Here is a 25,282-nt window from a genome sequence, read left to right as displayed (position 1 = left end):
AGCCCAACGTTACATGTTATATGCATGTGCATAGCTATGTTCTTCTAGGGAGAGTCCAAAGCTTGCATCAGATATTCAAAGAGGCTCATTGTCCTAATCAGAGTCACTATTGCTGTGATAAAATACCATGACCAAAAGCTAGCAGGGGAGGAAAGGGTTTACTTGACTTACACCTCCACATCATTGTTCATTACTGAAGGAAGTCAGGGCAGGAACTCAAACAGGGAAGGACCCAATGCAGAGACCCTGAAGGGTGAGCTGCTTTCTAGCTTGTTTCTCATGTCTTGCTCAGCCTGCTTTCTTCTAGAATCCAGGACTATCAGTCCAGAGGTAGCCCCACCCACAATGGGCTGGGCTTGCCCCCATCAATCACTGATTAAAAAAATGCTCTACAGACCCAATCTTTTTTTGTTTAAAAAAATAAAGAATAAAATTAATTTTTTGAAAAAACAATCTTTTCTCATTTTACATACCTATCTCAATTTCTACTCCCTCCCCTCCTCTCACTCCCCCCCCCCACCTTCCCCCTTCCCCAGCCCTCAGTCCACTCCTCAGAGTGACACATCACTTCAAGGTGGGACCGAGGACCTCCCCCCTACATCTAGGTTAAGCAAGGTATCCCTTCAAAAACATTGGGTTCCAAAACACCAGTTCAAGCACTAGGGATAAATCCTGGCCCCACTGCCAGTGGTCCCACAGACAGCCCAAGTCACACAACTGTCACCCTCATTCAGTGAGCCTAGTTTGGTCCTATGCAGGTTCCCCCACTTTCAGTCCGGAGCAAGTGAGCTCTCACTAGCCCAGGTCAGCCCCTACGGCCTAATCTTAGGGAGGCTTTTTCTCAATTGAGGTTCCCATCTCTCAACTCTAGCCTGTGTCAAACTGATATAACACTAGCCAGCGTACTTATGGATACCAAAATAGTTATGAAACACCATAAGCTGGACAGCTGTGTGACACGAAAGTGCCCCACTGCGAAGGTGGCTGAGACACCACACCAGTCTTCCCAGGCCTCCAGCCGGGACGCCTAAAGGACCAGATTCCTGGGATGGTGAGCCTTCAACACTTTGTTTTTATTAAGTGTTCCTGTAGTTCTGAATGAAGAGGTTCAGCCAAGCTTGGACTTGTGCCTTCGGAAAACCACTAATGAAACATTAAATAGTCGGGGAGGCCCAGTTCATGCCAGAGCTCTGGGTCAGCAGGAGGCTGGGGCGGTTAGGTCCCCAGAAAATTTAATAGGTGGTGACAGGGTTAGTCCGGGTAGCAACAGCACATCGGGCTCATAGGAGCCGCAGGAAGCAGGGCACTGTTCAGCCCACTCCAAGGCCAGAACATTTCCCAGGCCAGAGACCCCATCAGTCCTGTGTAAGCCACGGGTTCCCCTGGATGGTCCTTCTGCTCCCAAACCACAGGAAGAGAAAAACGATCCTCCCTCTTGTTAAACAGATATCCACACCTTCAGATTCGGGACCTATGCTGTGCTGCATGCAAGAATAACTCGGCTGCCCAGATTCCGGCATTTCCCAAGGCAAGGCTTCTTGTTATCTCTTTCTTCCCCTCTGCTTCTCGGAACACTGGGAACAGAGACACTCAGGCATACCCAGTTCAACAAAGACAACCCCAGGGAGTTGCCCTAACTCAGCCAAAGCACTCATCTTGAGAGGTCCTGTACTTTCAAGTTGGACTCAATGGCCCAAACTGTCCAGAAGATAACATTAACACACGTTCAACTGGCCAGCCGTATACTGCTGAAGTCCAGTGTCAGGAGAGCAGATGGCCATAAAGCCAGGCCTCTGAGCGGCAGGGTCTACTCATCACAGACCCTGACAAATTAGTATCTGAAGACACAGTTCCCTACACCAGCCTGAGGTATACAACACTATACGCTCTCAGAGAGGCAGATGTTGGCAGCAGAGCTGCCTGTGGCTCAGGCCTGTGCTAATGCAAATACTGAGGAGGAAGTGGAGTCAGCACCCTACCCACTGCCTTCCCTTTCTAAACCACAGGTCTTATAAAGGTGCTCTGGGGTTCCCTCCCTGTGAGGAATACAGAGGAGGTTTCAGGTCAAGTGAAAGACACAGTTCACCTTAGAAAAATCTCACCTTCATTGTAACTACAACCTCTGTCCATTAAGGGTACACTGATTCCTGCTGTCTTCAACGCTGGTGAATAAAAGGTCCCTTTCCCTTTACTGAGCTCGATAAAGGTGGAACTTGTCACATGGAAATGTCATTAGGATAACAAGAAAACAGAAAGCAAAAATGCACAGAATGAGGCAAGCTGGCAATATGCGACACTGGCAGGCTGGCCTTGCACAGGGGTCACAGACTAGTTACAGAGGGACACCCCCACCAGTGTCAGGCTGGCCTTGCACGGGGGTCACAGACTAGCTACAGAGGGACACCCCCACCAGTGTCAGGCTGGCCTTGCATGGGGGTCACAGACTAGTTACAGAGGGACACCCCCACCAGTGTCAGGCTGGCCTTGCACGGGGGTCACAGACTAGCTACAGAGGGACACCCCCACCAGTGGCAGGCTGGCCTTGCACAGGGGTCACAGACTAGTTACAGAGGGACACCCCCACCAGTGGTAGGCTGGCCTTGCACTGGGGTCTAAGCTCACAGACTAGTTACAGAGGGCATCCCCCCGCCCACACCAGTGGCAGGCTGGCTGGTACTGTTTCACGTGTTCCTCTCCACTTCTGCAGCCCTTTCTGCTGGGCTCTGTTCACTCCCATGCAGGGCATCTCTGGACTCCAGAGGAGAACCCTGCAGAAGCCAGGGTGTCCCAGCATAGAAAACTCTTCAATTTGTGCACCCAGTAAACCGGAGGATACCAGTGTTGCCAAGGAGAGAAAATGGCTGTTCTCTCTAGGCATCAAGAGGCTTTTTATAAGTTTTAAAACAAAGGCTTACAGTTTAAAGGGCTCCCTGGAGCATCTCACATTCATCCTGCCTCTTCCCTATGCATCAAGAATGGAGATCTTTTTCTTTTATTAGCCACAATTACTTTTTCATAGGCCTTAGATTCTAATGTGATATTTATCATGGCCAAGTCCAGATTTTTCCCATGAGATGGGAGGTGGTACCAGGGTACACACCAGAGCAGCCTCATCAGAAACAAGGTGATGTTAAGACTAGACTACAGGGCCCCAGCTTCCAACCTGGACCATCACTGAGTGGCCTTTGAATTCTTGGAGAATTGTGTAGCTTTTCTCTCTGCCTCCCTTCCCAGGCAATTTAGAGATGCAACCGTTCTCCAAAGGGCTGTGGACAACAGAATGTTAAATCATCTGCCCTAGTAGGCAAGAAAATCAGTACCCGAAAGGATTTAAACACGAGAGAACAGGGAACGAGTGCCGTCAGAGCATCTGTTTCAGGCATTTGACATGCATCATTGAATTCTGAAACAGCCCTGAGAAATAATAGCTCCCCTCATCTCACATAAACCAGAAACAGGCTCACAGAAGTCCACAGGTTTGCTCTGGACCATCTAAGGGGTAGGGACAAAATCTGGGTCCGTCCCACTCACAGCCTGCTCAAGATCATGCATCTAGTTGGCAGCATTGCAGAAACATGGGCAGGACAGCAGCGATTGTCCCTGTATACAAGCTGACTGTTGGGTCCAGGGCCTTCTCTGGAGGAGACACCGAGGGGCCAGTCTTGCTGAAGACACGCCCACTGTCCATAGCCAGAGCTAGTAATCACTTCATACTGCTTGTCCCTCCTCAGCTCAGCCAGTGCTCACTTAAAGAGGCTCCCTCAGTCAGGCTGGATTTCTAGTTTGCCAGACAGCACAGCAGTGTCTGGGGGTCTTGCTGCTCCCAATGAGACCAGGCTTCTGTGGAAGCTGAAGTTTCAGTGTGAGTTTCTGGCTATGACATGGGGCCCTGAACTGAATGGACTGTTAATTCAGAAGAAGCTATTGGGGTAAGCTGTAGTCAGAGGCTGCGCGTTGATTTTCCAGCTGCCCAGACCTGAAATAATCACACATAAACTGTATTAATTAAAACACTACTTGGCCAATCACTTAAGCGTATTGCTAGCTAGCTCTTATATCTTAAATTAACCCATTTCTATTATTTTATATTCTACCACGAGACTCGCGGTTTACCGGCAAGCTTCCTGCATCTGTCTCTTGCAGTGGCTAAATGGTGTCTCACTGACTCTGCCTATTTTCTCCCAGCATTTAGCTTAGTTTTCCCTGCCTAGCTCTATTCTGCCCTATCACTGGACAAAGAGGCCCCTTTATTCATTAGTCAATAAAAGTAGCACATATACAGAAGGGCTTATAGATACACACCAGTAAGCTTTGGCTGAGAGCTATGTATTGGTGCCCAAAGAGTGGGAAGTACTCCATTGCACTAATACCAAAGGGCTTATAGAAGCTAGTGATTGAGCAATGCCACAGACTCTTAAAAACTGTAGATTGTCTCAGGAATCTAAGTAATATAACAAAGGCCAGATGTTCCTTAAGAAACTCCCTCTGATAATTACCACAGTATACTGACTGTTTTCATAAATCAATCCCACACAGGTAACGGCTGGTACCAAAGCGGAAGGCAGAATATTGTACCCAAAATATTGTGCCTGCTCCCGTGGATACTAGCTACTTGTGTACAAAGAACAATACAAAAGAGATTGTTACTTTTAAAAACATAATTCTCTCAGAGACATAAAACCACCCAGAGACAAATTCCCAGTAAGAGATGACTGGGAATGCTGCATTAGGAAGGAATGAAAAGTATGCTCTTGGCCAACAAATGGTCTCTCAGAAATCTACTGCCAACAAATGGACACATCCAAGGTCCTGGGAAATTGGATACTTTTCTTCCTACTGATAACAAGACCTTCTTAAAAGGGTCCAGACAGCTAGGAAGCTCGTTGGGCTTCTGTAACTTCCTAGAAGAGACTGAATTGCAACTGCCCAATTTTCCTCATGAACACATAGCTTTAAAAACACAGAAATTAAGTTATATGGCTACACAACGGCTAATTATCCAATGGAAAGAGTTACTGTAGTAACTATGAAAAGCCTAAGCCAAACAAACCCATTCCTCTCCAGTTTGCTTATCACAGCAGCAGAAGAGTAACTAGAGAATTTTCCAATGCATCTTTTCCCCCACAAAGCCTATCAAAGCGCATCAAACTTAATTATGGAAATTTTATCTTTCTTTCTCAACAAACTTTCAATACAAGGGATGTATCTCATTCATTTTGGCCTCAGAAGGTAGAACAATCCTAATCCACAGGCAGTGCTCAATTATTAGCCCCAAATGTCAAACATAAGCCAAAATGAGACTCTGCTCTATAGGTCAGAGAGCATATCCGTCATAGGTAAGGTGACCGTATGTCCCAGCTAGCTCAGAATAGTCCCCAGATACATCAATTGTCCTGATATTCTACTTAATTCTTACAAGTATCCCCATTTAAGGGCTAAATTATATAGTTGCCTTAGTTATAAAGCTTGGGTCCGTGGAGTCTTTTATGATAAAAAATTCTTAAAGAAGATGATCTGTTGATGGTAAACAGATTACAAATAGATCTGCCCGGAAGTACAGAAAAGGTCAGATGACCTTTTATCTCCAGCTACAAGCTTCCGAGAGTCTATGATTTCTAGAAGTATGTTTTAGAGAATTTTTTAAAAAACCAGCCATTTTAACTTCCTCAGCCTGGAGGCAGTTTTCTCTTCACGCTGATAAATGAGAAATAAAAGAACCAGGCACAAACTGGAGCTTGCCCAGCAAAGACAGAAGGAACAGTGACTCAGGCCCATAAGAGTTAAAGAGAATAGTAGCTGATTGCCAGAGAGGCCAGAGCAGGAGGGAACGCACAGAATATACTGCCTCCCAGAGGCTGGTGACAGGAAGAGTTGTTTTTTTTAAACCTGTCAATGAAAAGAAAAACAAAGGCCCAAAGTGTGGACAGCTAACCGGCAGTCTGCAGAAACATTTATCAACAAAATGAGGCAAAGCCAGGAAACATTTGTGACAATCCTAAATGTTTATCAGGTTAAACATAGGGGGTTATAAAATGTGGCATCGATTACTTCAAAAGGTCACTCTCCTTCATTCACAGAGGGCAAGTTAACAATCTCTCTCTCTACTCAAAATTTAGACAGCTTGCTTTCTCTATCATAAAACAAAGACAACAAAGTAGAAAAAAAAGCCTTTCATCTTAAATCTCTTTTCCCTCACCTCTGAAAATCTCTTTTCCTTCACCTCTGCTTCCCAGCTAAGGAGGAGTCTGGATGACTGTATCCACAGCCCACTTCCTCTCCACACAGAAGTAGCATTTTCTGGCCTCCAGTCTGTGTGCCCATTGGCATCCTGGCATACTTTCATCCTGGGCCCACTGTGTTTGAAGATACAGTAGCGAAGGCTTTACCTCCTGCTGTGGAATAATCCTTCTGTACACTGTGGAAATAGATGTTGCTATGACTGGTTTAATAATCAAGCTGACTGGACAAGAGTTAAACAAGATAAGGTTAGGCAGGAAAGTCAAACTGAGAATGCTGGGAAGAAGAAGGGTGGAGTGGGAGGAGTCACCAGTCAGAAGGAGAATGAGTCAGACACAGAAAATGGGATAGAGGTAAAAGTCATGAGCCTTGGGGCAGGACACAGATTAATAGAAATGGATTAAGTTGTAAGAGCTAGTTAGCAATAAGCCTGAGATATTGGTCAACATTTCCTTATAAGTAATCTTGTCTTCGTGTTGTTTATTTGAGAGCAGGTGTTTGGGACAGGAAAACTCCGCCTACAGCCTTTCTTTCCCTGCTTTGCAGAAGAACAGGAGAGCTTGTTTATCACTTGCTAATCTCATACTATTGTATTTCGGAGTGTCCATGACTGCATAATCCCTACTTTTCTTCCCTTCTTTCCACCTACTTCATTTGTTGGTCTCTTCCTACAATGGCATTTATTCAATGTGATGCCCTAGAAGTCCAAACTCCTCATATTCTCGTCATTCTTCCCAGATGATGCACAGCCATTATTCCTGTGGCTTCAGTTGCTACCCAGAAGCTGATGATCCAGATAATAAAACATAATCACAGCATACAGAGGGGAATCCCACATCAGTGTTTCTCTATTATACCTCTCCCATCTGAGTTCACAATAAAAAAAAATCTGTTGTACTTGGTTGTGTAATAAACATAGCCAACTTCACTAACCCAAAGATAGCCATGAAACCATCCACAGATGTCATAGATATGGCCAACCTGATGAAGCCAAAGGTCAACAATGGAACCCATCATCTGCAGTTGAAGACATCATAGACATGGCCATCCTGATGAACCTGAGGAACAACAATGGAACCCCTCTGCTGCACTTGAAGATGTTATAGACATAGCCAACTTACCAACCCAAAGATGAACAATGGAACCACTCTGCTGCACTTGAAGATGTCATAGACATGGCCAACCTACCAATCTAAAGATAAACCATGAACTAGCCAGCTCCCCCTGACTATCCCAGGTTCTTCATTCTTCCCTCAACTTCACCACCAAATCTAATTCTCACGTTCCATGATTCTGGTTCGCATGACCTCAGCTTTTTGGAGGTCTAATTAATGCTACATATGACTGAGGTGCATAACTTGATGTTTGGATAGCTATACACTGTGAAGTCATTGTCACAATCAAGCCGCTTCTCATATCCACCACTTACATAGCTTTACCTTTGTGTGTATGGTAGAAGCAGTATTTGTCTGCAGAAAATTTCCAAGTATGTGCTTTTATTAACCATAGTTGTCATTCTACACATCTGTTTTCTAGAACTTATTCCTCTTTTAATTGAAGTCGTATGACCTGGGTGGCCTGGAATATACTATGTAGACCAGGTTACCCTCAAACTCACAGAGATGTACCTCCTTCTTCTCTGAAGTGATAGGATGAATTATGTATGCCAGCATGTCCAGTTCTAGGTGAGTTCTAATAAGATCTGATTTATACCATGGTGGTGTCTCACTTCTCTGAGGATTCAGATCAGACTTCTGAAGCTGCCTTTCAAGAACCTTTTATCCTGGCCCCTGACTGACTCCTTAGGCCAGCTCTCTTTACTTTTCAAAGGCTCTCATCAATTTATTTCAGATCCTTAAAGTTGCTGGTCTTCCTGGCAGGAACTTATCATGCAAATAGGAGGTAGTGAGAGTTTCAGGCAGAAGAATCCACATCATGTCGTGGAGTGAAAATACATTAACAAGAGGAATGGGATGCATCTGAGTCACTACAGGTAGTTGTGGGTCACTGGACAGAAGGAAGATGAAGCACAGGGTTTCCAAGAGGTAAGGGAGGAATGCAAAAGCCAGGCTCTGACCGGAGTCTCTTAACTCTGGCTGCTCATTACAGTCAATTGGAAAAAATATTTTTAAATTATGCCAAGTTCTATCCACATAGACAGGTTTTGTATATATGTGTGTGTGTGTGTGTGTGTGTGTGTGTGTGTGTGTGATGATTCTGCAGCTGGTACACAGGTGCTATAGGCGCATTTGTATGTGTGTGTACATGGTACACGCATGTGTGTAGTTGTTCACTAGGGCAGCATTTTCCAGTTTCCATGGTATTAATATTTCTACCATGGTCAGCTTCAAGCTACCAATGATCTGTCCCTGAGGGAGAGTCAGGAGGGATGAGTAGCAGTAGCAGACTGTAATATTCCCACCTACAGACTCAAACCACTGTAAATAATCCTAAGAGCACAGTCAATACGACTCCTGAACATTATCACCCTTTTAAAATATCATTTGTTAAACTATACATTTATATGATTTATATATATATATATGTCTTTGTGTAAAATTTTGTTAAATATCTTTACATTTTTTAAAAATTTATTTTATTGAGCTAAACATTTTTCTCTGCACCCCTCCCTGCTTCTGCCCTGTCCTTCAACCCTCTCCCATGGTCCCCATGCTCCCAATTTACTCAGGAGATTTTGTCTTTTTCTACTTCCCATGTAGATTAGATCCATGTATGTCTCTCTTAAGGTTCTCAAGGGTTGTGATATGTGGGTTGGTTTTCTTTGCTTTATGTTTTAAAACGACTTATGAGGGAGTACATATGATAACTGTCTTTCTGGGTCTGGGTCACATCACTCAAAATGATGTTTTCTAGTTCCATCCATTTGCCTGCAAATTTCAAGATGTCATTTTTTTTCCTGTGTAGTACTCCACTGTGTAAATGTACCACATTTTCCTTATACATTCTTCGGTTGAGGGGCATTTAGGTGTTTTCAGGTTCTGGCTATGACAAACAAAGCTGCTATGAACATAGTTGAGCACATGTCCTTGTGGTACAATTGAGCATCCTTTGGATATATACCCAAAAGTGGTATTACTGGATCTTGAGGAAGGTTGTTTCCTAATTTTCTGAGAAATCGCCACACTGATATCCAAAGGGGCTATACCAGTTTACATTCCCACCAGCAATGCAGAAGTGTTCCCTTTTCCCCACAACCTCTCCAGCATAAGTTGTCATCAGTGTTTTTGATCTTGGCCATTCTTATAGGTGTAAATGGAACCTCAGAGTTGTTTTGATTTGCATTTCTCTGAAGAAATGTCTTTACATGTTAATATCCAGACTCAAACTATAGTTGCTAGGGAGACTGTGTTATGCTAAAGGGACTGCCTCAGGCATGGCAGGCAGCTTTAAATTTTGTTCTGAAACAGGAGTGGTGGGCAGAATCTTATCTTTGGTTTCCATGCTGTTCATGTGGTATGGCAAGGAATTCTTAAGGCCAATCTTACCGCCTGGGTCCCAGGCCACACTTTGAGCAGGACATAAAGCTGCATTAGTGTAGTAGTGAACGGGGACACCAGACCATCTACGTGAATTTAGCCATCAGTCCTTAGAGTTCCCCCAGATACAACAGGGTTAGCCCTTGGCTGAACTCTCCATGATGAAGCACAGCACACCACAGCAATCCCTTTGCACAGAGGCCAGCCTCGTCAAAGAGCCTCTTGGAGTCATCCTCATGCTCTACTTTGTCCTCAGAGAAAACAAGACTTTCTGGACTACCGCAATCAATTCCCAGATCCACTGACCCATCTCATCCAGACCGTTCTGTATCCTAGTGCTTAAGACTGATTTCTGTCCCAGTCATTGTGCCTCAGACTTCACCTCCAGAGCAGCCATCTTCGGCTAGCGCCTATGTGAGCAGCTCATCCAGTCAGCTTCAGAGATGCCATTAGCAACCAATTTCCTCTTCCTGAAAATTTGCATCCACCATCGCACCACTGTACACTGCCAAGAGGAAAGCTATATAATTTAATTTTAACAATGGCTGCATTTAACAACCCAATTGCATGAGTCCTGAAACTTTAATCATTGGCTGTCGTAGGCCATTCAGGGATAGCTCCGCTGTGTATATTACACACCGTGAGTTCAAACCAGTTGCAACTATGTGGAGTCAACGGGGGTTAGGCACAGGCATTGGTAGTTTCGAAAGGAGCCCCAGGTGACTGAAATGTGCACCTCAGGCCAGCACCGCTGATGTGTAAGCCCCGTTAAGTAGTTGGACAGACGCAGAAGGAGCAGCTGAAGCTGCCGACAGACTGAAGGCTTAAACAGTAGCAAGCGCCTCCAGGATGTGCTTTAGCAGAGAGACCCCCTTGCTTCTCTGACATTCGGGTTGGCTGAGGGGGCAGGGAGGCTAGTCCTGGCAGCAGCAGCTATGCAGGTAAAGGAGGTCCGGAGAGGGTGGAGAAGAGAGGGGATGACAGACAGACTGTTGGACAATGACAGGCTGCAGGCACTGACTTCTCTGTTGGTGACCACTGAGAAGACCGAGGAAGGTGGTTTCTGAAGGCCCCATCCTCCAAAAGCTCTTCTGAACTAAACCATGAGGTTTGCTAAGAGGGGGAGGCAGGAAATAGGATGGGGCACTCGAGGACAACAGTACTTTGTCCTTGCCTCCTATGGGCAGCCAGCTTGGAGTCTGGACAGGCTATCTTCCCATGCATGGAGCGAGGCAGTTCAGCAGAACCCTGAATCCTTTTCCAGCCCGGAGTCTCATTCCCTCCCCCTGGGCCTTGCTGATGCTTTTTTCTCCCCCCCCCCCCCGTTTTCTCTTTAACTTCCTCTGTGACTCACATCACACCCTGCTGCAGGTGGGGAGGCTCCCTTGCCCTAGGAATCCACACTGTATATGTGTGTGTTTCAAGACAATGGAAGCAACTTCTCACTGAAGATGAAGCTGTTTCCCCATCTTTCTTTGCCCAGGGAGCTGTCTCCCAGACTCTAAAACTGAACATTTTCAGCCCCTTCACAAATGGGATGAAGCAGATCCCATAAGAGTTTCATGGGACACGGACATAACTTGCGGGGACTCATTCTTGCAATAAACTCCCCAAACTGATTTTTTTGCTAAGTCTAGGAAGGATTCTACTCGAATCCGGAGATCTCAAGAACGCTGCTATCATATGGTGCTGTCTGTCCTTCAGTGGCTCCTATTGGTGGATGATAGTCCATCCTGCTTACCCTCCCTGGGCTTCTCTTACCTTTCCCTCTGCCTAGGGAAGGAAAACTACAGCTGAGCACCATAAAAAACAAAACAAAAGCAACTATGCTTGGTTCAGCAGCACATATACTAAAACTGGAACAAGACTCAGATACGCACATGGCCCTGTGCAAGGATGGCATGCCAACTTGTGCAGTAGCCTATATTCTTAGTATCTAATTTAGAAAAAAATGCTGCAGGAGCCTGAAGGTCATTTTGAAGAGCCATCTTAAGTACTGAGCAAAATACAGAAGGCGCTGAGAAAAAGCAACAGATGGTTCAAGAACACAATAACTTGAGACTGAGCTTGGAGGTATTTGCGATGATGCACAGTCTCTTTGGAAGAGTTCTCAATCCCCAGGGTTTCTATTAGAAAATAAAGGGAGATTACTGCCATTACTGCCTGAGGTTTCTGCTGGTGATGAAGAGAAAGGAACTGGACAGCAAAGAGGATATGCAATCCATCCTCTCCAGCTGGGCATGACCCTTCAGGGTTGCGACATCTGCCTCTGAACTCCGGAGATGATGCTTGCTCTCTTGTAAAGCAGATTTTTGAAGTAGCCATTGCTAAACTTGCTACATCAAGTCAAGAGTCATACTGAGACAGCACGAGAGGAATACGGTTACTGACAGGTAACCTGACTGCAGGCACCGGACACCCGCAGAGGTGAAGTGGGAGCAGGGAAATAAGTCATTAACCAGCCTTCTGCTTTTTGTCCGGTTCATTCTAAAATTTACAGTACAAGGTCATTTGAGCTGTCCCACAGATAGTTTTGGCTTACAATTTATAACAATTATTTTTTTATGAGTTACGAGATTCTATTACTTCTATTTAAATTTCTATGTTTTTCATGAGGTTTTCATGTTAAATATTAGAGGAATAGAGCCAGTTAACATTTAGGGAGTTAATGTTTCCAACTTGAAATGCCCAGTCAGGGTATATGGAATTTTTATGCAAGTTATATTTTGCAGAGCAATTTTTTTTTTCTTGAGATAGGATCATAGTCCTGGCTGGTCCTAAACTTACTTTGTAAATTATATTGACATGGGACTCACAGAGATCTGTCTGTCTATGTCTCCCAAATGCTTGGATTAAAGAAGTGTGCCTCCATGCAGCTGGCGTGATACTTTAGACATACACGAGGGGTTATCTTTCTGTTTGATTTGATAGGGAATAAAAGGACCAACTGGTTCCGGCCACAGGTGTAGTTGCTACAGATATTTTAAGGTCTGGAGCACTTCAGGGTTGTGGGACAAATACCCCACTGATACACATTAGAATCTTGCGTTTCTGTGAGCAGTCCGTCTCAGGGTGCAGACCTTGGTTCACAGCTGCAGCAGTGGTCCTTCAGAAGATGCCGTGCCCCTGGCAGTGGACCAGAATCTGTCCCTGCTGTATGAGTTGGCTTCTTAGAGCCCATTCCATGTGGTGGGATGCCATGCTCAGTCTTGATGCAGCAGGGAGGAGCTTGGTCCTGCCTCAACTGAATGTGCCAGGTTTTCTTGACTCCTTTTGGGAGGCCTTACCCCTTCTGAGGAGTAGGGTATGGGTTGGGGGAGAATGGAGGAGGAACTGTAGTTGGTATGTAAAATAAATAATTTTTTTTTAAAAAAAAGAAAATGCTGTGACCCATTTACTCTGGATCAAGGGAGAAACAGCTCACATTCCATTGTTTGTAAAGTTACCTGCTGTTTATTTTTGCTACATGCTTTATATCTATTTGAATATTTCAAGCAATCTGAGAACAAACAGAAAAACAAAGATAGAGTAAGAATGAATTGCTTGATTATTTCATGTACCAAGCACAGCAGTCAAAAATAAATTAAATCCCATGTGTTTGAGGTTTTTTTTTTTTTTTTTTTTTTTTTTTTTTTTTTTTTTTTTTTTTTTTTAGCTCTTTCTGCTTTGGTGATTTCTTTTTATACTTACCTAACATGCATGTTCTATAAAAATATGTAGCAGATATGAAACAGTGGTTTCTGGACACGACATGTCCACCGGACAGAGGAACTCAGAGTGGTTGTTGTTTCCCACATAAGACTCGCACAAGATCAAGCCAGTCAAAATTCCAGCATGGATGGGGGGGAGGGGGAGGAGAAGCTATTGGTAGTTGGCAACTGCTGGGGGAGGGAGTCAGTTTCCTTCAGGGAGCTGGTCCTTGGTAGGGTAGGCTTACCGCCTCCAGTGGATGACTTAGTCCATTAAACATAAAGTCAGCACCAACCATAATCAGTGGGCTGAAAAAAGGGCGTGAAGTTCAGAGATGACATGGGAGGACCATGGGAGAGGTGGAGAGAGAAGTGGTGGTTAAAATGATCAAGACACATCGTATACACGTACGAAAATTCTCCAAGAATAAATTAAAAATATATGTTAAAATAAGTAAAACTTTTAAAAAAGAAAAAAGTTGCTGAAGTGTTTAGTTATCAAATAGTATCTTGGAACAGTATGGTTTTATTTATAAAATATTATATATTTTCCTTAGACTGCCATATTTCATTGAAAAATTATTTCACAGACTACAAGTGGAAAATATTTAGCAAAGAAATACCATGAGATGATGGCTAATTTTGTGTAATGCTTTATGAAGTTTTCATGAATAATCCAAGACTAATTGTTAAGAACACGTGTATTAAATTTTTGAAAGTGTAATAAATTCTTATGAATGTACTTTTCAACTGCTTTCTTTACAGCTTTTCATGTAAATTAGTGTTTTGGTTTTGAAATTTCTCTAGGGGAAACTGTACATTCTTGGAAATTGATTCCTTATTCCCTTTTGGCAGCTAATGGGTTTTTACCAAGTTTAAATGCAAATTGTATCGTAACAACAGGCGGCACTAGCATAACCACCATCCTCAACCATGTCACATACCCCCCCCCAGTACGGTGCAGTTTTCAATTCCTTTTCCTGGTGGAAGGGAAACTGAGAGGCAAAAGATGAGGCTCCACTTCAAGTTTGGGTTCATAGAATTTTCAAATAAGAAACCACAACATTCTTGGCTCACTGTAACACTGGGTGATACAAACTTAAGTCCTGTGCTTCTGAATCACTACTGTTTCTTGAAGAACGTCTTTATTATTTCTTTTTTTTTTTCCCCAGGTACACAAGAATGTCTTCCTTTTCAGCCATCTGTCTTGTCGCCAAACCATTCCCACTTGGTGCAGTGCTCTTGGGAAAAGACCACGTGATCTTTCTCCAGTCAGTGTTTAGGATACCTAATACCTGCTTCCTCTGTTTGCATCCCATGAACTTCCCTCGTCCCCTTTCCTGTTACACATCTCTCCATAGGCAAGACTGTGCTATCTCCCTGGAAACTTAATCCACCCTAATGATGTCTCTCCCTGCCTTTAAAATCCTTCCCCTTCCTCTCTGAATAACTGTGGAGCTGAGTTATACTCAAAGCCCACACATTGCCGGATATTTCCCCAGTACTTTACAGAAAATACCAAACAAAAATGGCATTTTAAATGTGTTGGATCCCCTAACACACACACACACACACACACACACACACACACCTTTTAAATGTAAACTCAGGAAGCAGGAATGCTGCTTTCTGCATGGTCTATTGTGCCTATTTCAGCATGGTCTGTTGTACTCATAAATGCGGATAATGAGGTGGGGGCACGCATACAAAAGGAAAGGACAGCTGTGCATTGCAGAGGGCAACCACCTGCTTTTGTTTAAAGACAAAGTTAGTGTGGCAGACTTTTAGGGAGACATCCAAATGTACCCATTTTTGTTAAGTCCCTTCATGGACTCTATACTCAGTTTCAGGATCCACAACTAAAGTAGGAGCAGTGGGACCTGAAGAACTCAGCACACCACCGAGAGGAGACACAGATCAGAAAGAACACAGTGGTGGTTTCAAAGAAAATGGCCGCCTAAAAGGAGCAGCACTATTAGGAGGTGTGGCCTTGTTGGAGTAGGTGTGGTCTTGCTGGAGGAAGTGTATCACTGTGGAGGAGGGCTTTGAGATCTCATGTGTGCTCAAGATAACGCCCAGGGTCTGCAAGAAGCAGGACTCTCAGGGACCTCTTCAGCACCATGTCTGCCTGTGTGCCAACATGTCACACCATGATGATAAGGGGCTGAACCTCCGAAACTGTAAGTGAGCTCCAATTAAATGTTTTCCTTTATAAGAGTTGTCACGGTCATGGTGGCTCTTCACAGCAATAGAAACCCTAACTAAGACAAATACTGGCAGAAACGGTGGAAGATGCACAACTAAGCACGTTGTGAATGGAGGGGAAGGATGAAGACCGTAGAACATCTTTGACAAGGTAACTCTCAGAGACTCAGTGTCACACGATCGCCTAGACAGAAGCCTGCAGAGACCGTGGGCTGGGTGGAAGGAAGGGTGGTGGGACTGGTGTGGGATCAACGGAGGCAAATAGCTTGCTTGGCTAGAGACATGGCCACTGTGTGAGCACCTGAGATTCTCACTTCTGAAGGATCCTTGACTCCCAAGCACTTCGGCCCCTAGGGCAGGCAGTGGGGCTGGGAGGAGAAAAGCTGTCCGCTGAACAGCTCTGCTCAATGACTACAACAGAAAGCTAAGCCTAACTCATCTAGGACTGACTCCTCCTTCTCCCCCTCCTAGTCTATTCTCCACTGGTATGTCCTGTGTGGTGGTGGCTCTGTGAAGGTCACTGGGGTAAAGGGCATGTGACTGGTTTTATTTTCTTCTGCTTTCCAAGTCGGGGGTCTCCATTTTCCCAAGAAGTCATGGGAAGAAGCCTCTCACCTTGACTAACTCCAAAGTGGAACACTCAACTATGATCATTAACTTTATCTTCACCGAAGAAGCAGTGAAAATCCCCAGCTTACCCTGCTGCCTCCTTGGATCCCTCTCCTCCATGTTTGGAATTTGACCCTTCTGTGTAAAACTGGCATGACCTACTTCAGAGTCAAAGCTGACCCGTCACTCAACCTGACAAACACTGCCGCTTAGACATTAAGACGGAAGGGTCGAGCCCTCCCACCCCCTCAGAGAGTTGCTCTACATGGCCATTCTCGTCAGCCAGGAGCTGGTCGATGACGGCAGCAGTAGCAAACAGAAGGGAAACTCCAGGCCTCTGACTCACTGTCGCCTCAAGACTCCACGCTTCAGCCCCCGCTGCTCCTCTCACTGTTTGCTGCCCTTCGCATCTTCAACATTCTCCAGTGGTCCACGTGTGTTGCAGACTTGGTCCCCGGTTTCTGGGGCAATTGAGGGGCAGTGGAACCTTGGACAGGTGGGACTTAGCGTAATTAAACTAGGTCACTGGCAGCATGCCTTTGAAAGGAATATGGGGAATCCACCCCCTCCCATCTCGTTGTCTCCAGGCCACAGTAAGATGAACAAGCCTCTTCTACCACATGTGCCTACCAGGAGAAGTGATAGAGAGAGCCAAGTGCTCATGCATACTTCTCAGCTGAGTGTCTCGGTATTTATTGCATCAACAGTAAGCTCCTTCTTCCCGAGTTTCTCAAATACTGCAGAGGCCATCTGCATGGACCAAGAGCAATAGTTCCATCTATTTGGTACTTAGGGTTACCCAGGCAAGCCTAAAAGACAGAGCACCCAATTTAAAGACGAGAAAGCAAAGCCCCACAACAACACACATGATGCTACAGTTGGTTAACTGCAGGGTTGCTGACTTTAGAATGCATGATTCCAGCCCTAAGATAGACCGCTCCTCTCACCTGGAGTTAAGTGGGTCCCTATTATGATCACCCTGCCCTTTCTTTCAGAACTCAAAGAAGCTGCTGAAAGAGACCCCAACAAACAAGACGATCTGAGGAACTCTATTCGAAGTCAGCATGATCCATGCTGGTTCAACTACCCAGCCACACTTGTGGATTATTTTCTTATTTGATTATCTGGTAAAGGTGTACCCAGGGCAAAACAACTCCAGAATCTGACGAATTAACTCTTCCCTCTAGGGTATTTGACTTGTCTAAACTCTTAGCACACACAACAGTGGCTCTTACATCTCTGAGTTCACATCCCTGTACCCATGTGAGCTACAAGTTCTAAGTCTTGTATGATTCAGACACAAGCAGCACTGAAGTGGGCAGGTGAGTGATTGAGAGCAAGGTGATCTAGATCCCTTCAGTACTATGGGGACACTGTAAATCCTTTTCAGAAGAATGTTATAATGCAGTCAAGGAATGCAAATAAAACCAACTCACACAGAATAAAGGACTGCAATAAAAACAAATAACACTGAACTATAGTTATCAAAATATTTATGAACTAAGAATTCATGTGCTTCTTTCTTAAGGCAGTCAACACTAAAATTGAATGGATTCTTAACATTTCAAAGTAGTAATGTATTTTTGAGACATCTGCATCCAACTCAATGCGATTTAAGAACAGTCATGGTTTCTAGCAGTGGACAAAGTCATGGAAAACGCTAATGCTGCAGCTTGCTGCCTCCATCCATAAAGACAACACATGAGGAATATCAGTTAGGAGTCTGAAAGTAAAGATCTAGCCATTCTCCATCTAGTTCAGGGACACTCTGGAATTCCACCTAGAGACCTCCTGGACCATGATAAAGAACTGGTGATGATAGTGAGGATGTGTTCAGAGCAGAGAGAATCTCTGCAGCTGGACGGAGGCAGTACCAACTTGGAAGCAATGAGTAGTCCCTGGTTAATTAGTCTCTCCAATCAGTTTCCCTGATTCTCTTGGAAGTCTTCAAAGATAATTTTTTGGATTTTCTGACAGCATTCTCCCAAGTACTCATGGTGAGCATCTCCAGCATTCCTAACAGTTAATCCATTTATTACTAATTTATTAGTAAAACTGCCAGTGAGAAATGCTGTCCACTGCTCTGTGAATCCCTCTCTAGGAGTGCAAGCTGTAGGATGTATATCCTAAGGATAGCTTGGACCCATAAGTAGCAAGCTGTAGGATGTATATCCTAGGGATATCTTGAACCCCAAGGTAGCAAGCTGTAGGATGTATATCCCAACGATAGCTTGGACCCAAGGTAGCAAGCTTGGGAGACCATCTTAGTTCACTGCCACAAACCACGAGGCCCAACAATAAAAGTGATCCCTCAAATTGGCAGATGTCACACCGTGGACAACCTGGGAAGGTTCTCAGAGCTGGTGCTTCTGAGGTAGGAAAGCTGCAGCGAGCCTGTCAGGAACACTGACGGAGCCTTGCAGGTCAATTATTTAAAGCAGTAGTTTATAGGTTTTTTCTAACCCAAGGCTCCTTCACCTGACTCCACAAACTCATTGTTGAGTGTGACTCAGCTGACAAAACACATCAGGTTTGATGGCTCTAACACCATCCACTGACAGCCATACCGAGTCCGCAGGGACCATCTCATTCCTGTCCTTAAACATGAGTTCAAAGACCCCTCCAAAATCAGCACTTAGCAAAGGACATCTGACCCCTGAGAAAGCAGCCAGAAGCATATTCCGTATGTATGCAATTTCAGGAGGTTCAAGGACCACTGAAGCATGTCTAGGTCAAAACCGTTTGATGTCATTCTCTCCTCACCTTTCTTTATTCATAAATAATAAGGCAGGGACCAAGGAAGTAGGGAATCTTCTCCCATCACAAGTGGCTAAGCCGAACACCACTGTTCGCAGCAGTCCATGAAGGCAGATGCTAAGGACTTGAACCTGATAAGAGGCCAGGCCACCAGGAATTGTTTCTCTTAGTCCCCAAACCTTAGCCACCATCCCTGCCTGACACGGTGCCAACAGAAAGCCTCACGTCTGGCCCACAAGGAGGCTGCACCTGCTGCGCATTCTCCGCAGGCTGTGCCCTGGTCTCAGAACACCATCCATCTCGCTTTGCTGTAATGAGGACAGTCCTTTACCCCAAGTGGGGCTCCCAAAGAGGCTGGCCCTGTTATTTAAGGCTTTGTCTCTCTACAAATAATAAATGCAGAGAGCACAGGCCTGGGAAAGTTAATTAGTATTATTATGTCTGTAATTCTAATGTCGCTCACTGGCAGAGCTCTTTCGTGCCAGCTTTCAGCCCAGAACACACTTCTGGGCTACGTACTGGGATAAGCCCTGCTGAAGCTGGGTTTTTCTTGTATCCAGAATGGGCAGCGCCTCTGCTTGGGGTTGAGGAGTCTAGAGGATGAAGTTGTTGGGGGAGAGTGTCTCAGTGTGGAACCGCCCCCACCCCTGTACAGTGTCTCAGGCCCCAGCAAAAAGAGTCAACGTACCAAGAATGCAAGCATTACAGCCTTCTTATTAGAAAAGGGTAACACGGTAGATACTGCCTCAAGTGGCTTGTGTATTCATTCTTCGGGGAAGAAAGGGACTTAAGGAAACATCTAGAATCTCATCAATCTATTAAGAGCCCAGCTCCTAAGAGAAAGTAGAATCCTCTAAGAGAGGTGAAACTCTGCTAAGCATCAGATGGAGAAGAGTGATGCTCAGCATTGTTTGATTGTATTGGATTGATACATCCAAACACACAATGAGATGCTCAAGCGCCTTCTCGTTATCATTCCCTCCTCTAGAGGCTGTGTTCAGATCAGACCATGGTCTATAGGCAGGAAGGGGTAGTGCAGGTGGTAGCATGCTGACCTACCATGCACGAGGCCAGGGTTTGATCCCCAGCATCACATAATCCAGAATGGTGGCAGGAGAATCAGGCAAGGTCAGCTTGGGATACATTATTCCCTGTCTCACAACAAAACAAAACTAAACACCATTGTCTAGATAGTGTTTTTCAGTTGCCCAAATCGTAAGCATTCTCCCTAAAAAGAAACAGGCTGCTTTATATGTTAAAGGAGCTAAAACAAGCCCAAAAAGGACACCAGAGTGGCAAAGTCTGTTGAGTATGAGGCAGACTTGAACCACACACATACCACCCAACGCGGTTAACCCAGGGACAGCATCTCTCTTCAAGAGCTCAGGCTCAACTAGCAATACTTCTGACATAGAAGTGGCCCTGGGGGACACCCAAGCACTGGGCTATGCTGGATACACATTGAAACTGATTTGATCATTTGAAGAATGGTAGTGGGATTCGGGGGACCCAAACTAAGAACATTCTGATACTGTGTCCAACTCTCTGTAACAGGCAAGATTAGCTCAATGCCACTTCTCCATGCCTCTGCCATGTATGTGCCCATGTGAGCTTAAACAAGTTATTTCTACCTCGTGGCATCACATCTTCTTACCCATGGAATGGGAACTTGACAGGACCGCTTCTAAGGCTTGGAAAGTCTTACAGCTTATGGGAAAGGCAAAACAAAAGAAAAAAATAACAAAAGGAAAGAAAAAAGGGAAAGAAATAAAGAAAGAGAAGAGCCTTTGGATCTGTCTCTGGCTTCCTATTCCCTTCACACTTTTAACAACACACATCCCCTTCTTCGCCCCAAGCCCTGGTGAGTGAAATGCTCAAGGTTAAAAACCGTTTCTACTTATGCTAAACCGTGGAAGAGAAAAACTGACAAAGGGATGCAAATGGTTACTTACAATTCCTCTAAAGGCTGCGGGAGCTAAATAAAGGGTTCGTGACTATTAGTCCAGGACAGCCTATCATCACTGTTGCACGGACAAATTGTATTGCACGTCAGATGCACAGAAAACGCACGATAATTTATCAGTCAGGACCCAGAAAATTGTACAGTACGTGAGCTCTGCAGCCCCACGCATCCCTGCCACGCCGTCCTCCCTGCTCTGTTAAAGGGACACTGCCAAGAAAGTCCCCCGTATAGGCCTTGGTTTAAAAAAAGCACTTTACTAAAGCACAAAATGAATAGAAATATTTCCATGACATTTATCAGGAAACAACAGAAAGAAGAAAACAGTGTTTTTCTCTCTTGTTCTCCTTCCCTCCTGTGGTTCTCACCATTCTCTAGGTAGTTTCCTAAACACAGTTACAAAAAAGAAAATTAAACTCGTGTTGTAAACATGGAATTGGCCAGGAAGACAGATGAGACCGACCATCCTTGGAGCCTGTTTAAGAAAAAAGAGAGAGAGAGAACAGAAAAGGGGATAAAAGAAATGGAAACAAAGGAAGCGAGAAGGATGACAGAACGACAAGAGACAGCAAGCTGAACGAGCGCACAGTGATCAGGGACAGGGACATACTTAGTCGGTGTCCAGTGTAGGAGGCATTCCTCCCAAAGGAGAGTCATATTTTATCATGACGGTATTTGGAACTTGCAGGACACAATGACAATTTTTTTAAAGGACCTGAATTTTCTGTTTTATTATGACTTTTAAATTCCCCATAGACAACAAGTCCCTAAAGACTGTAGAGGGTGGATGGCTCCCATCAACCCGCCCTTGTACTCATTAGTTGGCCTAAATGTGTTGGCAGGACCACTGGAGGGATCTGACGTCCTCAGGATAGATTTATGAGAGGAATCCTCCAGCCCTGGGATGTTCTGATAGAAAAGAGGGAATTTACGGACTGCAGACTAAAGAGACCAGAGAGAGGCTGCTGAGTCTGTCTCTCCATCCAGGCATTGAACCCATCCCAACAGAAGGGCCTGTGGTCTGGGACACACAGAGAACCCCTTGGAAGCTGGTCCTGCTTTTCCAACTTTTGATCCTGGTATTGTCTTGACCTTGGAAGCTTGTTCCTAAGACCTGGTGCTCCACCTTCACCAGGGTCTTACTGTATTGTGTCTAGCTTCCATCAGCATTAAAGCTGGAAGGCACAGAAGCCTGAAGACGTGCAACAGTATCCAAGATCTACTAAGGTGTGTGTGTGTGTGTGTGTGTGTGTGTGTGTGTGTGTGTGTGTGTGCGTGTGTTGGGGAGTGTATGATAGCCCTGCAAAGCCATGAGTCTAGCTTAAAGCTCCATCTCCCCTCCATTGGAACCACTGGAATCTACACTACACTACTCAGCTAGTATACTTGCTTCCCCGGATCCCTCAGGACTACTTCTCATCCCGCCTTCCCATGTAAGAGACAGTGACACTTCCATGTGACACAGGGAGACCCTGTACCTTACTCCGAGGATGGCACACAGAACCAGAAAGAACTCTGGGAGACACGGGTGATTTTTACCTCTTTGTCCATGCTACTGGTATGACTTGGGGACATCCACAAAAATGTCTGTGAGCCTCATTTCACTCAGGGCCACCATGCCACGCTTCCAGGTGAGCAGCGTCAGTCACATGGACAAAGATACATACGCCTTTGTACAGAGGGTGCATACTGCAGTGAAGGAAGCAGGGGTGCTTTTCGGAATTTCCTTGCTGTCACCCCATAACAAAAAATGACAGTCTGAAGGATACTAATGGTGAGTAAACTAAACGCTGAATCTCTCATTGTGAGGGCCCTCCTGCACACCTGTGGCCTGTGAGCCACGGAAGCAACACACTTGGAGTCTAATGAGATAGAGATAGCAATACTGTCCAGAAGCCCAGTCTGGTTTCTGAGCTTGGCCAGTGTGGTGTCCCGTGTCAGTAGTCTGGATGCGTACTCCCAGACCTCCAGAAAAAAACAAAAATGGAACTGAGAAGCAGAAGGCACCCCTGAGAGGAAGGGCACTGAGCACTCACTCAGGAAGGCCTTGCTTCTGTGGAACCTTAGGCTGCTGGAGCTGAAATGCTAACTATGGGTTCCTAGGCCAGCCCCTTTAATTCCTCCTTTTGTTGGCTGGATCCCAGCCCTCCCTACTCCTCCAGGCCCCTCCCCAAAGATCTCGCCAGCTGGGGAGTTGCCCCACCCCTAATTATTAGCCCAGGGCTGCCAAGATGCAGCTCCACCCCCGCAGAGGGTGGCAGCAGAGCACAGACTGTGACAATGGCGGCAGCAGGTGGCCCTTCAGAAAAGGCCAGATCCTCTCTCTGTGATTACTGTTACCCATCTGGAGCCCCCGCAAGCCTGGGCAACTCAGCTCTTAGGGCTACTGTCCTCTCTCTCTGTGGACACAGTGGTATCTAGCAGGAAGGTGAGCTAGGAACACATTCAGCAGACCATACTAGGGAGGGTCTGGTTAGTTCAGGACCTTGGTATTCCGGTTAGAGCTCACTGTCCTCAGAGCCCTCCTAAAGGGAGAAGTCAAGGCCTCCATAGCTCCCACGGTGCAGAGGACTCCTGAGACAGGAAGGGTCCCTAGTCTGACCAAAGGGCAGAGCCTCCTGGCCTGTCACAAAAGGCAACCTTTTAGGAGGAAGTGACAAGAATCTTTAGGAGCAACCCAGCATTCCTTGTATATTTGCTTATGAGCAAGCCACCCAGCAACTGCTCGCCTACTGTTTGTCGAGAACTTTGTATAACCCTGTGTCGTGCCACGTGTTGGAGTTACGAAGATGGAGGGACCTTACTCACTCTATCCGTCCCCAAGCACAGGTCTTCCGGGAGCGTCACACATGTGATTTTATAGAGACTCTGTCACGAGCCTGACAAGGAATGCTTTCCTCACAAATGGGGCTCAGACTTACCCCAAGTCACCAGGAGGCCCACACCTGGAGTCCAGCCTGACTTCCGGCCCAGTGTGTCTTCTACTGTAGTGTGCTTTCTATGGATACACAGCTAGCACTTGCCCAAGCAACAGCCAGGGTCCAGGAGGAAGCTGTGTCTGTGAGTACAGCTTCTGCCTCCGTGAGAGCAATCTTGGCAATTCTCGTGACATTTATCCAACAGCCACTGGCAGAGAGCTCTGCGCTGGGGCAGGTGGTAAGCGGCACGGTGCCCTGCTTCCCTGCTCGGTCGGATTCTCCAGTCTTCTATCTTGTTTATTCGATTCTTCTCTACCAACTTCAGGGTGGTTTAATCTCTGGTCCCCACCCCCCAGGTGGCTTTATTCCTCTTGATCTGGTGCCCTGCACCAGCAGTGTCTCTCCAGGGTAGTCAGCCCGAGTCACCACTGAGCCTTGGCCAACACTGAGGCTGGGGGAATCTTGTTAATTACAGCTTCACCAGACTGGTTAGGTTCTTGTCAACTTGACACAAGCTAGGGTCATCTGGGAAAAATGATTCTCAATTGAGGAAATGTCTCTGGGAGAGCGGGTTGCAGGCAAGTCTGTGGGGACATTTTCGTAATTAGTGATTGATTTGGGAGGGTCTAGTCCATTTGGGTACCAGCCCTGGTCAGGTGGTCCTGGGGCGTATAAGAAAACAGGCTGAGAACGGCATCGAGAGCAAGTCAGTAAGCAGCACTCCTCTGTGGTCTCTGCTTAGTTTCCGACTCCAGGTTTCTTCCCTGCTTGAGATCCTGCCTTGACTTTCCCCGTTAAACACCATGGATCACATGACAGACTGTAAGATAAATCCCTCTTCCTCATGTTATTTCTAGGTATGATGATTCTCACAGCAACAGAAACCAAACTAGTGACAATTTGTGAGAAAATCTCTGCCCCAGATAGGTATATTAAGATGTATACAGTCACCAGGCCGAAGCCTCACTTACTATCAGTAACAGTGGCAATAATCCTTAGGGTATAATGTACAGAAAGGAGAGGCAGTGGGAACCAAGGAAAACCACAAGTGACAATTTCACATTAACTACACACAAGAAGTCAGAAATACTTCTAAAAGGAAGCATGCAATCATCCATGGCGAGCTGTTAAATCTGAGAAAGTGTCAGTATCTGTGGCCTTGAGGATTTGCAGTCAGTCTGGCCTTCCACTCATGAGTCAGCTAAGCCTGGCCAGTTTATGACACAAGACTTGCTCGTGGTTCCACAGAAATCCAGAAAATGCACCTCTTGTACGCTGTGCCAAGCTCATGTGGCTGAGGTGGGCACTGCCTGCACCTTACGCATCATTGCTCCATTGCACGTTGGTATCTCTGCAGAATACAGGGCATTGACTCAGCTGTGCTCTTTCCTTGGTGGCCAGTGAGCTACA

General features: G+C 45.6%; 1 protein-coding gene and 1 non-coding gene across 35 annotated transcripts in view; one reads left to right on the top strand and one right to left on the bottom strand.

Moving 5' to 3' along the window:
* Cacna1c (calcium voltage-gated channel subunit alpha1 C) overlaps nt 1-25,282 on the bottom strand; it is a 656,696-nt gene that overhangs the window by 253,773 nt on the left and 377,641 nt on the right. The window lies entirely within an intron of this gene.
* LOC146895272 (U6 spliceosomal RNA) lies at nt 11,561-11,665 on the top strand. The gene has a single exon (XR_015001083.1). It is a non-coding gene; the product is annotated as a U6 spliceosomal RNA (small nuclear RNA).

The sequence above is a fragment of the Myodes glareolus genome, chromosome 3 (genome assembly GCF_982192425.1).
Source record: "Myodes glareolus chromosome 3, mMyoGla1.1, whole genome shotgun sequence".
Classification (NCBI taxonomy): domain Eukaryota; kingdom Metazoa; phylum Chordata; class Mammalia; order Rodentia; family Cricetidae; genus Myodes; species Myodes glareolus.
This window is presented reverse-complemented; position numbering and strand designations above follow the sequence as displayed.